Source organism: Pinus tabuliformis, chromosome 5_1 (assembly GCF_031772625.1).
Source record: "Pinus tabuliformis cultivar Carrire ecotype Pingquan chromosome 5_1, CPIR1, whole genome shotgun sequence".
Lineage (NCBI taxonomy): Eukaryota > Viridiplantae > Streptophyta > Pinopsida > Pinales > Pinaceae > Pinus > Pinus tabuliformis.
Genome location: NC_142305.1, coordinates 795900243 through 795922271, shown reverse-complemented (window position 1 = coordinate 795922271; position 22029 = coordinate 795900243).

Below are 22029 nucleotides of genomic sequence, written 5' to 3'. Positions count from 1 at the left end.
GATGTATTATAATTTTTTGTTTTATTTGTTAATTTGTTTATGTCCTTCATAGATGACTACATGCTTAATTTTTGGCTTGAGAAAATACGACCCAGGGGTATTTAAGCCATCATATCACTTGGGTATCGCAAGCCCTCGTGAAGAACTGTCAAGGGCAAACTGTCTTCAATATCTAAAATTAAATAAATAATTTCAAGTAAGAGTAGTGTAATGAACTCTTTGACCACTTCCACTTGCCGAGTAAGTGGATATTTTTTCATTTGTGGATGTCTTATAATTTTGTGTTTTATTTGTTAATTTGTTTATGTCCTTCAGAGATGACTACATGTTTAAATTTTGGCTTGAGAAATTGTTGGGCCTCCAAAATGTCTTCAAAATGACATCCACTTTCACCTTTATCGCCACCATTTCACTCACATGTCACAACTCCATAACCATATAACCTTTCATTAGCCACCATTTTCATAAATATATGGGTTAGGATCCTTATTTACCAAAGTTATTTATTTTATGTGTTTAAAGTGAATTTATGATTAAAAACTAGGAAATAATATGGTTTCATGTATCTATATATGTGGCTTGAGTTTCATGACATGTGTAGGTCATTTGGAAGCTTCCAAGGCACCCTTATGTGGCCTCCAATGCTCAAATTCGAATTCCCTTCAAAGGAGATTTGGATAAAGGTCAAAGAAGGATATGTGTCCTACTTGGATTGTAACTCTATGAGGTGTCCCATAGTTTCTTATTTGAATTAGAACTCTATGAGACACTTAGGGGTATGTGTCTCATTATGAGCTATTTGGTTGTAACTATATGAGATTTTAGTGGATATTCATTAAATAGGGTAGCTTCTTATGCTTTTGTATAAATAGGAGAGCCTTCTCCTTTGAAAAGCATGTGTAAAGTTGGAGAAATGCTCGTGTTTTTAATAGAGAATTTAGAGCTTATACTTGGAGATTTGAAGCTTCTTCACTTGCCATCCTCATACACCACTGGAATGGTCATCTAATGATTGTGAGATTTAATTGATTTTATAGATTAAAGTTCATTTGCTTTCTTAGTATTAGTTTTAGAATGATTGTGTAATCTTTGCTTTTCTAAAAACATTTCAATAGGGAAGATTTATGTATTTTCTAATTGGATTAAGTTTGAGGCAGGGGCTCATAGTTATTTAGTTTCCTTTCATGTTTTGTTATTTACTTTCTTAGATCAAACTATCAATTCATTGTATAATTGAATAAAGGATCAAGCCAAGAAGGTAACTTCAAATTGGGTGATTGAATGTTCAACCTATACAATCATTGAGCTTTACTTTTTCATGCTTTTATATTTTCTTTTAAGATCCTCATTTAATTGCATCAACTGATATTCTTAAAGATCGTTCTAAGAAATTGATTTAATCATATTTCAAGATTGAATGGTTGAATATTTAATACATGCAATTACTGAGTTATTTTCTACACACTTTACTTGCTTTTATAGGACATTAGAAGTTAAAGTATAAATAGTTGCTTACGCATCATCTCAAGAAGGTAACACTTCATAATTGAATGTTGGAGTAACTAAGAATACATTAGTTGTTTTTGATTTCACAGGTTAGTTTAATTTCATTTTCATTATTTGATTTCATAGATTAGATGAATTGGTTTTCGTTATTTTGTAGTTAGATTGATCTAAATTGAAAGACAATTTCTAGCACATATAATGCACACATGCTTCACAAGTTTACGAAACCCCCGGGTTGACAAATTAAATGATAGGCAATCATTTTGCCCCAACATTTTGGCGCCATTGCCGGAGAAGTGTGCATAGGAACTAACTTTCAATTTAGAGTGTATTGTATTTGATTTTGTTTTTACTAACCATTTATGGACAAAGGATCTAGAATGCAGCCCAAAGACGACATTGAGGAATGGTATAAAGAAGCAGTTACGCCACAATATTCATCAATTCTTCAAGAGATCCTTGCGGCAAATCTAAAGGTTAAAATGATTTTTCATGACCTCATGCACAATCAGGTATATTTTGCAAATTTGGGTATGAACATTTTAGAAATTTTAATCCGCAAATGGCTCCATTGGAAACATTCATATAATTAAAAATTATATATATATATATATATATATATATATATATATATATATATATATATATATATATATATATATATATATATATATATATATTTCTAGGATAAACTAGGAAATAAAATCAGGTTTTGATTGCATTTTTTTTTAAGTTTTAGACTTTAAAATCTTCTAGAATTTTATTTATTTTCTTGCATTTCTTCATTAACCTCACAAAAATATTTTCAATAAAAAATAAATAAATCATGTTTTGATTCTAAAAAAAAAAAATCTTCATGTTTTTGAATAAGGGAAATGTAGAATTTTAAATAAAAATGATCAATTGATAACTGGCTCTAATGCGACCTGCAAAGAAAAAAAATTTGTTAGCTTGGAATCCAAAATTCAAAAATCCATCATAATAAAAAATAAAAAATAAATCATGCTCGAAGAGGCTACGGTTTGTGCAACATAGCTCAAAAATAGTTCTAAATTCTAATATTCTTTGCATGTGTTCTAAAATGTATCATATGAGCCAACTAGTCTGGTCATTCACACCAAAGAGGAGTTGAATTAGATTGGTAGGGCGGTTTTGTTTTGATCCAACTACTTTGGTAGGTTTAGCCAGCTAGAGTGACTGGTTGTGGTTTGTAGTGACCTTCAAAATGTTGTGTCCTGTTTATGTTTTTGCTATTTGAATAAGATTTTGCAAATTAGCTACGGAACACAGCCTATTTTGTAGCTAATTTTGTGTTACGTAGCTACTTCCATGGTTTAGCAGGTTACAGGTGTCAAACGAAGAAACCGGCCACATGGGCATCTCTAGAATTGTCTCTACATGGATTCTATCCTAGTCAGCCAACCTAGATCGATAAAAAATCCAGCTCAAGACCACAATCAAAGGTGGAGTCAAACATATGAAACCCGGAAGCAATAGGACTCTTTGTCTACCCTTTCGCCCAGATCCTGGTTTGACACTTGCTTGTTGACAACCCTGTTTTTAGGTTCCAGTACATTCACTTTGAAGCCTTAGTTACCTGAAATTGAGAACCATTAATAATTTCTATAAAAAATCACAATTTCAGAAATAAGAATCAAAGCTACCATAATCTATTTGAAGAATAACAGTCGAACCAGACACTAGGGAGAAGATGATCAAGCTCTTCACAGTGTATCTACTAGATAGTAGTTTCATGGCTTCCATTCATGGCTTTGATGAATTTTTTCATGTGGCCAGTCCTATCAATTTCGTCCCTAAAGATCCTGAGGCTTGCACAAAAGCGTCTGTATCCACGCTTATGGAAAAAGAAGAATCAGTGCATTGATGAATTCCATTAGATGTGTATCTCCTTACTGGATAGATACATAACTAGCCTCGAGAGCCACCACGCAGCAAATCGAACCCAAAAATCCCGAGTGCAATACTTGCAAAGGAAATGCGTAACAACTGAAAAACGTCAATTTTTAAATGCGGTTTCCGGAAAAATAAAAACGAATTTTGGAAAACCGAGACATGGGTTTTTTCGGGAAGAGGGTGAATTAGATAACGCAGAAAAAGTTTCCTTAATTTTGAAACCGTTTGAGAGAAATCAGAGATTCTTCGAGACCCTGTTTCACTGACTACGTGAGGAAAAACAATTTTAATCAATGCACAATTGTGGCCATATTCCGTTTTCTCTGGAAAATATCTGCCCAGATCTGATTTCCCTAGCTAAATTCTAGCTTGAGATAGTTGGAGAAAATGATTTGAGTTTGGGTGCCACAATCGCTTGTGCCAAGTCATCCACTGTGCATTGGCATTATTAATTTCCTCCATTGAGGGAGCCACCATGAGATAGAATGAGAAGGGATTTCAAGAGATCGAATAACAGTTCAGTGATATTCACTATTTAATACCTCATGTAGTTAAATAATGAAGAAATTAATTGATAAGAAGGCCGATTACAGCCTCAATACACATTTGAGCATAAGAAAGAACAGGGATTCTCTAAAGCAGCGATAGCGCCTTCCTGTTCTGATCGTCCAAGTATCTTGGTTTCATTATCTCAACGTTGTATTTGAAGGGGACGGTATATGAGAGGAACCAAATATCTCGTATCAAGTAATATGGAAGCTTTGATGTATCCCTTGGAAGGTTCTTGCAGGATAAATAACCAAATTTCCAGCGAGCAGATGCACATAGCCTTTGCCTTTGCTGGCAGTTTTGTAATTCTTGCTTATGTTGATTGGGTTTGACTGGGTTAGTAGCTTTCTGCTAAACATGTTTTTATATAAGAATGATCACATTTCTTTGAGTCTTGGAGGTACAAAAGACGAAGGCATTACAGATGAAAAATCTTATGCCAAGACACAGCCAAAGAAGATCGACAAGATTTTAGCTATAGAAATTGTGCACATTCTACAACTGAACAACGATTCTGCAGTTGGAAAACAATTTTGCAGCTATGCATTTAACTCAATGATTTTTTTGTCAAACAATGCATTCTAACTAGAAATTCATGATCAACATGCCATTTCATCTGCTTACATCATCTTTCACTGTAGCACCATGTTCCCATGCCACATTTTACATGACAATTTTCACTATTTCATAAAAAATTCAAAATAGTCTAACTTTATCATACAACATCGAAATTCGATGATTCAAGTGTCGTTGGAAAGATCTTGATGAGATCTAAAAAATGAGGAAGCTATTATAAGATTTTGAAACAATAAAGAATGAAGAAATTTATAAAAGGAAATAATAGGTAACTTGAGGCACTACTTTCAACACAGGTATAAACTCTTTTGGTTTTCTTTCATAAACTTGTTTAATAGTACTGATTCTTATTTTTTCTTATGTAAATGGCATTAATGGAGAAATTGATCACCTCTCTATTTTGATAACTTTACAATCCATTGGAGAAGAAGTACTAGTTTTTTGCAAGTTCCAGGAGGAAGAACAGCTGACCATAAGAACATAGCGTCTCTCAAAGACCACATTTATTTCATAAGAAAATGATCAGAGTAGAAACAGAGATGAAACATCAACACATGAGCACATGCTAATTCATATCAGATCCATCAATTTCAAGCCTTTCAGATGTCAGTGTTTCCATTGCATCCATACTCCTTCAGTCAATAAAACCTTCATCTCATTTCCTTTGCAGTCGCATTGCATTTCACTTAGTCAGTTAATAAAATTCTCATCTCATTTTCCTTCACTGCTAATTTTTATTCATAGAGACTATATTTTCCTGCCTTGCTTTCACTAACTCATAACCCATTTTCATAAAGACATTTAGTTCGCTTACTTGCTGATTTGTCCTTTTAGTTTCCATTCACTTGTCATTTTCCTTTCCATTAAATAAACCTTGATCCACTGCAAAATTTTCCATTCATAGTCCTTCAAAATCATTGTTTCATGCTCGCATTAGATGATGGAGGATTCCTTAAGGCCTTCCTTCTAACAAGCCTTGGCCTATCAACATCGACACATTATCTATGTCCAAGGCTAGAGTCCTCATTAGTACCTTGAGGCTTGTATACCTTAATGACAGGCTCTCTCTCCAACAATCATGGGAATACATCAATGTCCCTTGATCATTGGATCTTGCAAGTGGCTCGACATTGGCTCATTTATTCGCCCTTCACAAGATGTACTTAGGTACCTTGTCACTCGTTGACATAAATGGCGAGTTTGCCTCGCATTAGTTAACGACATTCATCAATGGTGGGTAATCCATTGACCTCTCTTCATGCTCGACACTGACAAATTTATTCGCATGACTAGAGATGTACCATCGGTTTTATAGTGTTTGAAGACTATATCATTTCAGCATTTTGCAGCAAATACAACAGATTTAGTAGCAGAAATAAAGAATCCACTTCACAACCTCATCCACCATTTATGAAACCAAGAAGCAGATGAATTCTACATTTCATTCCATAATCCAGAAGTAGCCACACTCTTTAATTTCCATAACTCATGCACATTGAAGGTAAGTGAAGGTATGTGGTTTTCTAATTTTTAGTCATGCAATTCCTTAAAATACTAAAAATGTAACTTTGGGAAATTTCTCACTTCCTCTTTCACATTGTCATATCTTTAGTTGGGGGGAAGGGACATCATTTCATATTCATATATCATACACCATCACACATTTTCATTTCATCCTAACATACTTGTCCTAATCAATTATGATTGCATTATGGTTCAAAAACTTATATGATTTGCAAATAATGTCTAAATTAAGAACACACTATATGGCTTATTTTAAAGATGTATTCTTAAATATGTTCAATGAATCTTGCTGCAACAAAAAGAAACAAGTTATTGAAACACAAGAACCAATACCAATTAGAATTTGGTTGAAACATAAGAACCAACCAAACATGTTGCAATTCAATGTATGACAAGGAATACTTTGCAAAAATAAATAAAATTGTCAAACGCAAAGTTTAAGGACATATGATATAAGCCAAGCTCATTCAAAAGCAAAGACGTTGTGAGAAAATCAAAGGAATTAATGCAACATTTGCATGAGGACATGCAATTACTCTAGTTGGGGGGTATGTTGGGCCTCCAAAATGTCTTCAAAATGTCATCCACTTTCACCTTTATCGCCACCATTTCACTCACATGTCACAACTCCATAACCATATAACCTTTCATTAGCCACCATTTTCATAAATATATGGGTTAGGATCCTTATTTACCAAAGTTATTTATTTTATGTGTTTAAAGTGAATTTATGATTAAAAACTAGTAAATTAACATGGTTTCATGTATCTATATATGTGGGTTGAGTTTCATGACATGTGTAGGTCATTTGGAAGCTTCCAAGGCACCCTTATGTGGCCTCCAATGCTCAAATTCGAATTCCCTTCAAAGGAGATTTGGATAAAAGTCAAAGAAGGTTATGTGTCCTATTTGGATTGTAACTCTATGAGGTGTCTCATAATTTCTTATTTGAATTAGAACTCTATGAGACACTTAAGGGATATGTGTCTCATTATGAGCTATTTGGTTGTAACCATATGATATTTTAGTGGATCTTCATTAAATAGGGTAGCTTCTTATGTTTTTGTATAAATAGGAGAGCCTTCTCCTTTGAAAGGCATGTGTAAAGTTGGAGAAATGCTCGTGTTTTTAATAGAGAATTTAGAGCTTATACTAGGAGATTTGAAGATTTAGTTTTGCTTGCATATGGAGCTTCTTCGCTTGCCATCCTCATACACCATTGGAATGGCCATCTAATCATTGTGAGATTTAATTGCTTTTATAGATTAAAGTTCATTTGCTTTTCTAGTATTAGTTTTAGAATGACTGTGTAATCCTTGTTTTTCTAAAAACATTTCAATAGGGAAGATTTATGTATTTTCTGATTAGATTAAGTTTGAGGCAGGGGCTCATAGTTATCTAGTTTCCTTTCATGTTCTGTTATTTACTTTCTTAGATCAAACTATCAATTCATTGTATAATTGAATAAAGGATCAGGCCAAGAAGGTAACTTCAAACTGGGTGATTGAATGTTCAACCTATGCAATCATTGAGCTTTAATTTTTCATGCTTTTATATTTTCTTTTAAGATCCTCATTTAATTGCATCAACTAATATTCCTAAAGATAATTCTAAGAATTTGATTTAATCATATTTCAAGATTGAATGGTTGAATATTTAATACATGCAATTACTGAGTTATTTTCTATACACTTTATTTGCTTTTCTAGGACATTAGAAGTTAAAGTATAAATAGTTGCTTACACATCATCTCAAGAAGGTAACACTTCATAATTGAATGTTGGAGTAACTAAGTATACATTAGTTGTTTTTGATTTCACAAGTTAGTTTAATTTCATTTTCATTATTTGATTTCATATATTAGATGAATTGGTTTTCGTTATTTTGTAGTTAGATTGATCTAAACTGAAAGACAATTTCTAGCACATACAGTGCGCGAATGCTTCACAAGTTTACGAAACCCCCTGGTTGACAAATGAAATGATAGGCAATCAATTTGCCACAACAAAAACTATGACCCAAAGATATTTAAGCCATCAAAATCACCTGGGGATCACACCAGGCCTAAGCCACACCAGCTCTTAACATGGCTAGAATTTTTCCCACAGAGCTTCAAACTGGTGACCTTCACATCACAGAGTGATTTAATAGTACACCCCATCACTACCTTTTCTACACCTCGTGGATATAATTTTGTGTTTTATTAAAGAAAATATAATGTTGGTAAATGGAGAATAAAAATGATCTATTTATTTATTTATTTATTACCTATTAAAAAATTATAAATATGAAGTTATAAAAAAATGTATGATGTTTGTATTTTAATAAATTATTTCTAACCTTTTTTTGTTAGGTCCCTATACTACTAGTGTAACCCCTTATTGTTATTAGTACAACCCCCTTATTATATTGTTAGAATTAATGGTGTTTTGATTAGATATGAAGGAAGTATTTGCAATTCTCATCAAGGTCAAAGAACACCTCCACTCAGCCTCAATCTATTTCTGCCTCATTGATGCAAAAACTCTGTTTAGGGACAATGGCTAACCTTGATAGTCAAAGGCAATTTCTATAGCTATAGCCTTCATGCTATCCCTTGGAAGAGCGTCATTTTAAAAATTTATTGTCCTAAATAACTTCCACCCTTCTTCTACAGACAGGGGTTGTATCTTCAAGGTGTAATCTTTGCTTCCCTCCATTGTAAAAAGAACTTCCCTAATGTAGTTGGACATTAATATGTTGCTACAACTATGATCCCAATCAACGAGAACAATAGGATTCCACATATCGTCCATGGTTAAAATAAATTTCTTCTTTGTGTGTGATTATGATAATTTCATCCTCCTTTTATAAATATTTAAGTGATATTTGTATCACATATTAGATGAATACTCATACAAATTTTCAAGTTCAATTTGAACATATTTCCAAGTTTAATTTGAACCTGTTTTCTCTAAATTATTTGATGATAGTATAAAGGTTATGAGTGGATTCATTTTAATATTTAAAAAGTACCCTTATTAAAGAACTCAAAGCTATCTTCCACATGAAATTAAAAATATAACCTAGAATTAATAATAGATCATTTAAAGCCCACGGGGCTTTGGATTGACGGTGAATGGGTGCACTGTTAAGGCACTCCTTGCGATAGGTCACCAGTTCAAATCCCCCGTGGGTACTTATGTTAGTCTTAACTAGAAAAAAAAAAAAGAAAAAAAGAAAGAAAGAAAAAAGATCATTTAACAAGAACAGAAACCACACTTCAAGGGGTGAACTCTTTACTTCATTATGTAAGATATAGCTGTAATTATGATGCACATATAAAACGATAGCATTTTATGTATTCCAGTTCCTTTAATTTAAAATATGTAGTGTGATGTATTAATCTATATATGACCATTCACTACAAATGACACTTAATTTGTATAAAATCAAGTTCAACATTAGATAGTCATATAAAACTTCTATTTGTTGGGCTATTGCAATTTTTAAAAAGATCCTCAAGATACATTAGAGGTATGAGTCTCCAAAAAAAAAATATAAATTTTCAAAATGAATAAAGCGAAAGTACCTTTTTAAATCATATTTTCTATTTGTACATAAACTTGATTGAAAACCTTAAACCAAATTATTCAAATTGTATAAAATTTGTAAACCATTTACAATGAAGTGATATGTACACGACCAACACACTTAAGAATGAATCCATTAATTTAGATAATTCTTAATACTTAACATTGGACATAATAGTAAAAGGTAATTACTATCTTAGAATTAGCTCCAATAGTGCACTTATTGGCGTGACTAACTTTGATAAGTGACATAAGCTACCAAAATAATTCGGTGCAATCAAAATATATATATAAAATAAAAGTTTCATGATGTTGCTAATATTAATTGATATGCTATCAAGAAAGTGGCATACCAAATCAACCATTAATCTATACAAGGAGTTGGTATGCTAAATATTGACCACTTAAATGTTGAGGACTATACAATTATTATATGTATATGTGGATGGGGTCATTGTTAAACACGTACAAGAATTATATATAAATTTGTAATGATCCATAGAAACAATTTAAAAAGTAATTGTCATACATTAAAATTTAATTCATATAATTATGTTTTATCCATTCAATTAATAATAACAATTCATATCACATTAGTATACATTCACATTAATAATAATAATAATACATAATAATATTGTTTATTAATAATCATTTAACATTTTAGTGTCTAAATTTTTTTAATCAATATAAAATATAATAATAATAACAATTCACATAATTATTTTATATATTCAATTTATTAATAATAATTATATATAACATTTTTTTTTAATAATGATCATTTTACATTTTATTTTTATATTTTTTTATCATAATTTTATAAATATCAACTATATATTTTAGCTATACAAATTTATATAAATACATATCCAATATATAAACTTTAATAAAACATAATTCATAATCATCATTACAATTCAAATCAACTTAATTAAATTCCATGTATATAATTATTATATAAAATTATAATTGAGAAAAATTTGGTCCATTTCATACATATTGTATGAAATTACAATTTGTAATGACTTTTTCATTAAAAATTTCAATCTTCCCGGATTTTGATTAATTTGGTAGATGGTGCAGTAATAGTTTACATTTAACAATTAAAATTAACCAACAGAAACCTTAGAAGTAACTTCGTAGACCAGGTAAAACTATTAGTATGAATACCCAATATATATTTTTTTAAATTACTAATTTGCGCTTTTACTTTATTATGACAGTCATCGACTGCAAATTCTGCTTTTGAAAAAAATATAGAAAACACTGAATAATAATAAACATATATGTTGTAAACGAAAAATATGTAAAAAAAATGCCCTTTTTTGGGCTTAAACCTTTACATGTTTGTAGCATTAAGATATTGAGATCACAAGAAATGTTTATATATATATATATAATTTTAAAATGTATTTTTGAGTGTTTGATATGAATATTGTGGTTATTGGTTTTGGTAGATATTTATTGGGCTACTTCTATGTGCACTTCTATTATAAAACAAGGAGGGTTGCAGAGGCCGCAAGTCCCTGCTGAGAAGTAGTATAGGAACTTCATTATGAAGAGAACACATAAGCACAGGATATGAAAAAAGCCCATGGATCTAGCATGTTTGCAGTTCTTTTGACCTTAATAAGTCCCTATCCCCCCTCAATGTTGATTGAATGGACTTGCTTCATGGTGAGATACTTTAAGTCCCTACCCCGCCCCAACATTGATTGAATGGACTTGCTTCGTGGTGAGATACTTCAAAATGAAACTTGTCTTCATGCCTCCGACGAAGACAACCACGTGGTGAGAGACTAAACCAAAACAAAAACAGTTGTTTCATCCTCTCGAAAATATCGAAGTGAGTTTCCTATGTGCTTGCTTGCTCCCAGTGTGTCCACCTCTAGAGAAGCTGAGAGAGCCTTTAAACTTGGCCTGTCACTGACTTTTTTGACTTCAACTCAAGATGAAATTCCTGCATAAGTAAGATCCATTTTGCAGTTCTCCCTGTCAAATATGATAAGTAACATCCATTTTGTAGTTCTCTTTGTCAAGAGGAGATGGGCAGAAGAGAAATGCATGTAGAATTAGGAATCCAGACCAAGGAAGTGGATCTTACCTCAGAGGAAGTTGCGGAAAAGCATGAATCCAGAGAACCAGTGGATACCAGAATCATAAATTATTTGGATGATATAGCTGCAGATGTATCCTGACTGTTTCAAGAGGAAGAACCCCCCCGAGATCGAGGAAGTACTACCTAATGTTGACAGAACAACATATGATTTTGAATTCCTGGTTTAGAACATAAGGCCTAAAGTTCTTAAGTGTGAAAACAACAGCTTATTACACCAACATCTGTGTTCCAGTTCCACCAGTGGCAGAGGCAAAGATAGCATAATTTTTTTGGCGGATGACTCAGTCTCGGAAGTTTACTGATTGGGATCCATGAGAACCATAAAAGGTAACGGGTAAAGATCCAGTCCTAGGTGAAGCAGAACCATATGCAGATTGAAACCCGCCTAGTTAACCTCGCTCTCGCTCGCCGAATTACTATGGCTTGGAAGCTCTTCAGCTACTTCACGAGATCCTATCTGGAACCTTCATCTAGAAGCCTTTAAACTCAAGGTAGAAATAATTCTTTTGATTGATTTAATAAAATCGAGCTTTAGTTTCTCTCTTGAAGCCCTAATTAAGGTTTTGAAGCTCGAAGATGGGTGTACAATCCATTAATGACTAAACTGGTGAAGAAGAAGAATCTTAAACTACTTTACTAAAATGCTTGAATAGTTATGCATTCATCCATGCTTTGATCAAGAAAACTTAATTACTACATTGTTTGCTTACAGTATTTCGACTACATCTTTTTCCATTTTCATTGCCACTCTCATTCACCTGGTTAATTGGGCTGACCTCTCTCGTTATGATGATTAGGGCATGAACTGCATGCTGATGTTGTGTTGTATGTACTTAGATTGGTAGTGAGTGGATTGGCTCATTTCATTGTAGTGGATAAGACCATTCTCAGGTTTGCAGAGAGAAATGCCTTCCATGAACAAATGGAAAATAGATGTGAAGAACACAGGTATCTAGGGCTTGAATTTATCATATTATTTTCTCTTTTCTGAACAATTTGAAAATTTCTCTGTAATTATGAACTCAAAAGGTGGCATAAAAAGGGAAAAAAAGGGAACTGATAACTGACCTGATCAATTTCATACTAATAGCAAACTGATCCTGCAGCATCATATCAGTATTCATGGAATGAAAGATATACACAAATACTATGAACGCAACCAGAACCCATATAGCCAATGCCTTTGTGTGCCATGTTTGTCCAATCTGTGGACAGGCTGACGAATTTTGCTTCTTTGTAGAATGACAGTGAAATTTTAGTACATTAAGATAGTAGTTGTAGTTTAACCTCAGCCCACGTTCTATTTTTCGACACTAGCTTCCAACCTGAACCAATATAAACTAAACTTACGGTGAAATATTAGCAGCTTCTAAGCCATGGTGTGGAAGCTATGCTGGATTATTGTATTGAGATACAGAACACATGGTAGTTCTGCAAATAAACTGCCCCCATCTTTAACAGAAATTATCAAAGGGCATGGAGAGAATGCCATGTACTAGTATTCTCCATTGTAATGGGTGCCAATCCTTTCACTTCAATGGGCCATCTGACCCAGAAGCCTGGTCTAATCAAGAAGCCTAGTCTAATCGATATCCTGCCTGCTTATTAGACTTCACAATACTGCTCTTTCGCGGCTGAAAGGACCACACCCACCTGGGATTCAATATGGGGTCAGTACCATTGCAACGACAATATCCAAAAGCCCACACAGAATTTATAAAACTAGAATTCCATTACCACATGAAAAAGTAAAAGCAGCAAATGTATAGTGCACATGTAGCACTAGCCATATAATGTAATCCACGATGCCATAATAGCAAAATAACAGAGCTAAATCAAGATATGTATATTGTTTTGCTTGTTAAATTTCGATATCTTTTACTTTGAATTGGCTGTGATGGCGTCTGTCCAAAAACTCTCGTCCTCATCTTAGAGGATATGCATCTTCCTCTGTGCTATCAGTCACTGTAGAATTTCCTCATTTTCATTAATGGATATCTAGGGCGCCATGCCACTAATCACTGTGCTTCAGCCCAAGACAGAGGGTTAGTACATGCCAGAGATTCCATGTGGTAGCAGCATGTGTTGTGCAAACAACCGCCATGTGGTCTAGCCAACGACATGTGTTGTTGTTGTGTTATGGCAACGACATGTGTTGTTGCTGTGGCCTATGGAGTGCTACTTATCAGAGATCTTATAAGACATAGTATATACAAGAATTTTCATAGCATGTTCCTCAGCTACCATTTAATGCCCTGGATTAATGTCAGCATTAGTTTCACTAGCAAGTAGCATTTACCAGCACTAGCAAGTAGCAAACAAATAAACAATGATAACCTATGCTTTTGTCTCCGCTTTTACCTCCCCACCTCGGGAAGAGGCCAAATAAGAAGGCAAATCAATCCGTGCTTAGAAACTTTGATTATACTTGATCAACCAAGACAGAAAAACAACTCAAGTAATACTAACCTCTGATTATCTATTACTATAGCCCTAGTCAGGCCTATGACAGGGACTAATGACAAGTCTATTTAGATGGTACATTTATGGCATAGGCTTTTTAAGATGATTACCTAAAACTTGTAAAGTTTCTATTCCTAAGTCTGTCCCATCTATTCTCTAAAACTTGTAAAGTGTCTATTCCTATGTCTGTCCCATCTATTCTCGGCCTATTTCAACCAATTTTCCTCCATCGCCCATTCCTCAAATCTCGTCCCTAAGCTCATCCAATGCTTTTCGAAGTGCCCCCAACTTTTGATATACAAACATAAAATATTGTGAAGCTATAATTAACATGCTTTTAATTTTCCATAAATTTCTATTGCAAGAACCACATATTAAAGGAACACGACTTTTCGAATGCTTCAACATTTGTTTATGTGAACAATGCATTCATCACCAACATCCTGCATCATCGTTCAATCAAGTAGAGTATTTTCATATAGTGAGACATGGTTGTAGACCAGTTTCAATAAAGACGTCTTGTCGACGCCCCCATATCGTAAACATAGATCATCCAAGCTCAGGGATGACCTTCTTCAAGCCATGTCTATAGCCGCAGAGAAATTTCAATGGGAAACCCTACAAAGCTAGACTCCAGAACAAGTTGACGAAGCACGTTTTTATAAAATAAAATAAAATATAAGAAAAGGAGAAAAAAAAATAAAGGGACTCCTCCAAATCGTTAAAATGGTCTTGTTCTAGTTTCTTTCCCCAGGCATCAACACTCAAAATGAGGGGATCCGAATGCTAGATATCCCACACCAATTGAAACGTGTCACCTTATTTGTCGATACACTGACATGTATTATTTTTTACTTGCCAGATCTTTTCATTCTTAGAAAAATTTCACATGGCAGAGGAGAGGAGTTTGGCTTAGAAATCAGTTGCGGCAAGGAAATCACAACTACACAGAGGCTTAATTAAAACAAAAAACTCACGGCAGAAAAATAGAGTAAAAACAGAAAGGCTTGCAGTAAATATACTTATGAAAATTTAAGAGCACATCAGAACATAACATACTTTTGATTATATTTCAAAACATAGGAAAATACATTTGCATGATAAATTGGAGGCTGCTACTCCTAGTAAAAACAAGAAATATCTTACTGTGATTTACCCTTCACGAGGGTTGCGGGTGAAAGTTTAAGAGCACATCGCAACATTATATACCTTTTTTTTATATTTGAAAACTCAGGGAAATACATTTGCAGATAAATAGGAGGCCACTGCTCCTAGTAAAAACAAGAAAGATCTTAATGTGATTTACCCTTCTTCAGGGTTGAGGAATAACACACAGTAAAACATAGTAACTGTTGTTTTCACCTGCCCACCAAAATTCGGTCCACAATTTTCTCTTTAACTCTCAAACTTTCACCCTCTCTCTCGCTCAACCTTGCAAATGACTTTTACATTCATATTTATATAAAACATACATTTGACTCATTAATTCATGACAGAGAAAACATTAATACACAACATGGACGATTTTCCATAATAAATGGTTATCTGAACTTGTAGGTGTTGTGGAGTGTGGTCAACAGTGGCAGAGTAAATGCTTGTCCATACATATTTAAGAAAAATTCATTAAGTACCTTAAACTCTCTGCTGTTTTGGGGAATTGTCAGCATGTACTTCTGCTCAGAATTTAGTCCTTCCGCCTGCAAACAAAATCGCAACCTGCAAAAGTACTTCTGACAAGTATGGCCGTTGTCAAAGTGTTTAACGCGGTGGTTAGGATTAATATTTCCAACACCCCCCCGTTAATCACAACTTCCGCCATTACCAATTCCCAAAAAATATCTGAGATAAACAAAACTTTCACGTGCCAATGGCTTTGTGAAAATATCAGCAAATTGTTCATGTGACCTACAATGTTGCAACACAATTTCATTATTGATAATCAACTCTTTAATAAAATGATATTTAAAATCAATATGCTTGGTCCTCTTGTGAAAGATAAAATTCTTTGGCAATGCAATTGCAGAAGTGTTGTCGCAAAAAATGGTTGTTGTTCCCCCTTGGTCGTGGTGAATATCCCTCAACATCTTTCTCATCCAAACTACCTGACACATTGCTGCTGTTTTGGTGACAAATTCAGCTTCTGCTGTTGACAATGAAACTATCAATTTCTTCTTGGAGGTACATGAAATGGCTCCAAAACCCAAATGAAAAACATATCTTGACGTGCTTTTTCTGTCATCGACACTTCCTGCCCAATCACTGTCAGTGTAACCAACTAGTCTAAAATCATTTGTTGTGTCATACAAAATACCACATTCCATTTCCCCATTGACATACCGTAGAATCCTTTTCGTTGATTTCCAATTTGTTTCCTTAGGTGTCTCCATGAACCTCGACACCAAACTCACTGCATGCATTATATTCGTCTTGGTAGTGCTCAAATACATCACGCTGCCTATCATGCTTTTGTATAATGTCAGATTGACATTACTCCTACAATCTTCTGTCCTCAACTTCAACCACATGAAAGTTGGAGTTGGCGCAGGCTTGTTGTTCTGCATATTAAACCTCTACAAACTGTCTGCTACATACTTTTCTTGAGAAATAAAAATGTTATTTTCTATTTGCTTCACTTCTATGCCAAAAAAATATATTAACAACCCCAAGTCAGTGATTTCAAATTCACTTTTCATGACTTCTTTGAAATCAATTATGAAAAAATTATCACTGCCTGTAAAAATCAAATAATCTAGATATAAGACAACAATAAGAATCTTACCATCACTCTCTTTGATATAGAGAGTAGGCTCACCGTCACATTTGTCAAAACCATTGTCCACAAGCAAGCATCTATCCTGCTATACCATGCGTGCGGTGCTTGCTTCAACCCATAAAGAGCTTTCCTCAACCAATACACTTTTTCTTCTTGGCCTTCTACTTTGTTAGTTCTAGTCTTCACAGCCTGTCACCAGGGATCAACATGAGCTCTTACTATGTCTAGTTTAGTCAGATGTTTTGCACATGATCTTCATTGTAAAACATGTCATAAACATTTTCATCAGGAGCAGCTCGGAAAGAGCTTTCCAACGATATATCACACTCCAAAAACTGGCTCTCGGATCAAAAGATATGACCGAATGAATGGTTGACTCAAAGGCCTCCCGTGCAGCAGTTCAGGTATTGAATGATCCAGAGGAAGCTAGGAGATGTCAGTGGTTGGTCTTGTGGCTGGATTGTGATAGAGAAGAAGAGAACATAGCATTTGAGGTCTATTACCATGCTGCTAATCCTCATCTCAACATATGGCAAGCTCGTTTCTCTGCTTTGATTGAAAGAGATATCCTGTGCAGAGGGCACTGTACATTGTTGACAGGGATATTGCTGGTGAAAGGTTTATAGTTGTTGGTCTCATGGTCCCTGATGTACCAGCAAGGGTGACAAAGATTGCTAATATGGAGATTATTGTTTTTTGTTAAAAGTTGTTTCTCTCTCATCGTATTCTCTGCGTTCTAATTAGATAGGGGAAAATAGATGTTTCAGCTAGAATGATCCATGATATATGCAGCAAGTTGTTATTACATCCAAGGATCTCTGGTTTTGCAAGCACTATGGAATTGATCCAAAAAGGTTGCCAGGGTTACATTGTTCATGACCAGCAGGTTGTTCTTCAATTTTCAAACAACATAAAAAGGTTACTTCTGGTAGTATTGATATTATTTTGACAAAAGATCTATCGGAGAAAGCATTGATTACTTTAGTTGTGAATAAATTGTTCTCAGAGGGCCAAGCTTCTTATCATATTGAGCACTTTAAAAGCTTTCAGTTGGCATTTCATCTGGTGATCAATTATGGGTTGCGCACTACATTCTAAGAGAATTTCATAAATGGATGGTGTTGATGCTCACACTAACTACAGTACTAAAATTATTGAGACATATCCTGGTGAGTTTTGTGTTATTTCTCCAGATACTGAAATTTTTTGTGAGGGAGAGTGTACCAAGTCACATAGGTAGTGATTATCTTCTACCATATGGGAATGTCATTTCAACCACCAGCTGTCATCAATTCCATGAGTCTTTCAGCCTTTCATCCAATAGTTAATATGGGATTCAAACTATGATAGAAGAGGCATGTTTATCACTGATTTCAACAATAATAACCAAATCTTTATTCTTCCAAGGAGGATGAAGATATTGTAGTTGTTAGCAGTGGCAATTAAGTCAAGTAATTCCAGATTGGTCACCATTTTTTTGCTATCACATATAGCTGTTGTGGAGCTGTACAGGAAAACCTATAAGGCAAAGCAGAAGGGCTGGTTATATCAAGAGACTATGCTCAAGATATTTCCGTTGGAATTGAAGTGGAAAGAGATGGAATTCCCTTCAACGGCAATGTATCATTTTTTGTTTGGTATGCCAGCTGTACCACAAAGCATGTTATGAAACTAGCTCACAAAAAGATAGAAAAGATAGTTTAATGCCTTCAAGTTCAACCTCTTCAAGGGGGAAACCTCCTTTACATTACACAAAAAAACAATTCTTGGATGATACAAATGAAAAGAACTCCTTTCTATATATAGTAGTCTAAGGGGTCATAATATAATTAGAGCCGACATAACAATAATATTGTAAGGGCACAATAATAACAATAATGGGCTTTTATGGGGCACAATAGTAGCAATATGGGAACTACATGGGTACATCAATATAATAAGGGGATTGTACTAATAACAATAAGGGGTTACACTAGTAGTATAGGGGCCTAACATGCCCCTCCTTCAAAAAGTGTTGTCCTCAACGCTTGAGTAGTTCTTGATGCTTCTATATAAAATTCTTGTCCTTCCATGTGGAATCTTCAGCGAGTAAGTTCTTCCACTTGATGAGATACTCTGAAATTGAACGATTTCGTAGTTGTTGGGTTCTTGTTTCTGTGACTGCTCCAGGTTCCAATATGATTCTTCCTTCCTCTTCAATTTTTGGCAATATTGTTTGAATTGGGATCTTTTGCAACTTTTGAATAAGTGGCCATACTTCTTCATCCTTCTTCCATTCATCCCTTGCTTCATTTATCCAATCTGGTTGGATAATAGAAATAGCACAAAACAATGCTTCCACATCCTCATCCTTTCTTGAGAGTGCATCTGCAACAAAATTTTGCTTCCATTTTCTATAGATGATGTCAAAGTCATAGCCCAACATATTTGTGACACATTTTTTTGTTCTTCTAAAGATATTAGTTGTTCTAAAATGTATTTAAGACTATCATGATCCATTTTTACCTTGAAGTGTTTTCCCATTTGGTAAGGTCGCCATTTCTTAAGTGCATGTAGTATTTCCAACATTTCCTTCTCATAAATAGGTTGCTTGAGATGTAGCAGTAAAAATACCCAATCACCTACATCAAACATTTTTCACTACGATGTTGATCTACCTGTTGTTTCATTTGATTTTTCACCAAAGTGGCGTTATCCTTTAAAAGTTGGAGAACTTGTTGTTGATGCTCGATGTGATCTTTCACTACTTGAAACTTTTTCTTCTTGATATGTCCTTCTATCTTTAGAGTTTGAGGAGTGGTAATTTCTTCCAATCCTTTACAAGATATCGCTAGATTCATTTCTTGATGCTCGATGTGATCTTTCACTTCTTGAACATTTTTCTTCTTGATATGTCCTTCTATCTTGATAGTTTGAGGAGTGGTAATTCTGACTAATGAATTGCAAGATATGGTTGGATTCATTTCTTCTTTCTCGATGTCATCTTTCACTTCTTGCACCTTTTTCTTCTTGATATGTCCTTCTATCTTGAGAGTTTGAGGAGTGGTAATTCTTAACAATTCTTTACAAGATATAGTCTGATTCATTTCTTCTTTCTCTGGGGTTGGGTCCTGGTATATATCCTCTTATTTTGATGTTTCTTGATCCTTTTCTTCCTCCTCCTCATACTCTATGTAAAATAATTTCTTCTCAACACACTTCACCTTTAGTGCATTTTCTATCACAATTGTAACAAATCCCTTTTTCTCTTTTTTCTTCCAATTGTTGTGGTGTAACTCTTGTAGGTTGTGGAAGGCTAGGAGAAACAACACTTCCATCTTTATAGTTGTGAGGGGTAGACTTCCTTGTTGCCATAATTTTACTTTCCACTATGTAACAAAACCCTTTTACTCTTTCCAATTGCTGTGGTGTTGCTCTAAAGAAGGTGTTTCTCTTTATATCCTCATAATGTGTTATCATTTCCTCCGTGAAAATTGACCATGTAACAAGTTGTTTACGAGAACAAAGCCCTGTATACCATAAAAATTGATCTGGTTCTAAATATGATGATGCAATACATACCTTTTGTAATAGTGGTACACCATGTAGATCAAAATATCGCTCCATCTGAAATATTTACCGAATCCTTGACATCAAACTTCCTCATATCGCCTTTTCTTGATTTTAGGAGCTCGATCTTGAAATGACTATAAATCTGTAATTTCGGTTCTTCCACTTCTGAAATTGCGACCTACAGTAGCCCTTTGTGTCCTCTTTCCAATGCCACCAGTCTAATCAAATTTAGATTCTCCAAGAAAGAGTTATGAACAATCTCCCAAGATGACCTGATTATATACCTTTTCAAAAGATCGAACTTGTATGAAGTGCCACGTGTCACTGTGTTAACCTTAGGATCTGAAAAATATATACAGGAAACTACAGTCCGTCCTCTTTCTATAACTTCTTACGAAATTGCAATCTGATGCTCAAAACAAAATTTATGTTGATTTTCCCAAGGTCACATGTTTGGAATGTAATTCAGGAGTCCACAAAAAGAGTAAATTCCTCAGATCATATCTCCGCAAATATAGTGCGAAAAGCTCCGAAATTTGGACCCGAGGTTCAATGCGATTTCATCTCAAATGAGTTTTTTTTTCGCTTCTGAAATGTCGCAGAAAAAGAGTTATAGTGAAAATTCCACGATGACTTATTTGGAGCAGCCAAACCCTATAATCCAAAGCTTTGATACCAAATGTTATGAAACCAGCTCACAAAAAGATAGAAAAGATAGTTGAATGCCTTAGAATTCAGTCTCTTTGAGGGGGAAACCTCCTTTACATTACACAAAAGAACAATTCTTGGATGATACAAATGAAAAGACCTCCTTTCTATATATAGGAGTCTAACAGGTCATAATATAATTAGAGTCGACATAACAATAATAATGTAAGGGAATAATAATAACAATAGTGGGCTTCTATGGGGCACAATGGTAACAATATGGGCACTACATGGGTACATCAATATAATAAGGGGGTTGTACTAATAACAATAAGGGGTTACGCTAGTAGTATAGGGGCCTAACAAAGCATGCAGGCAGTGCTTGAATATATTGAGGACCATTCCCATTATATTCCTATTATTGTGCATGAAAATGGGATTTCAAAGCCTAATAATTCTTCTATTCCCCTTTCTGAGGCTTTGAATGACCAATTCAGGATGGATCTCCATCAAAATGTCCTTTAGTATGTGCTAGCAGCAATAAAGAAGAGGTGGTGGTGGCGGTCATGATCCATTCGACATATTCCAGTGATTCTTTGGTGGAAATCCTTTTGAAGGAGGTGGCGCTGTGCTCCTGGAAGTGTGGCGTTGCGCTTCTAGCCGTGGCGCTGCACTCCTAGTTTTGGCAGCACTTAAACTTGGGCAAGATTTTGTCTCCTACGACTCTTGTTAAGAACTTACAATGTATATCTCGCAATTTCCAGATATCGAGACAAGAGGATGCCCATGAATAAATGATGAATTTAATGGAAGCAATGCACAAATGCTGT